Here is a 261-nt window from a genome sequence, read left to right on the forward strand (position 1 = left end):
CTATAAACAAAATAAAGTAGTACTTACTAAAAATAAACTAGTTTAACTAGCTAGTTCTATTATTTTTCAATCTAATTTTATTAAACAATTACTAAAAAACATCTAATTCAACTAATCTAAAATGCACACTAACCTAACATCTAATGCACTAACCTAAATCAGAGAATGTTCAAATAAAGTAGTATTGCTTGGTTTTTTTTAAAGAAATGTTCAAATAGAAAATTTTAGTCAAAAAGTAAAGGTTTTGCCTAATGCATTCTT

This window comes from Triticum aestivum, chromosome 3D (assembly GCF_018294505.1).
Source record: "Triticum aestivum cultivar Chinese Spring chromosome 3D, IWGSC CS RefSeq v2.1, whole genome shotgun sequence".
In the NCBI taxonomy this organism is placed as follows: domain Eukaryota; kingdom Viridiplantae; phylum Streptophyta; class Magnoliopsida; order Poales; family Poaceae; genus Triticum; species Triticum aestivum.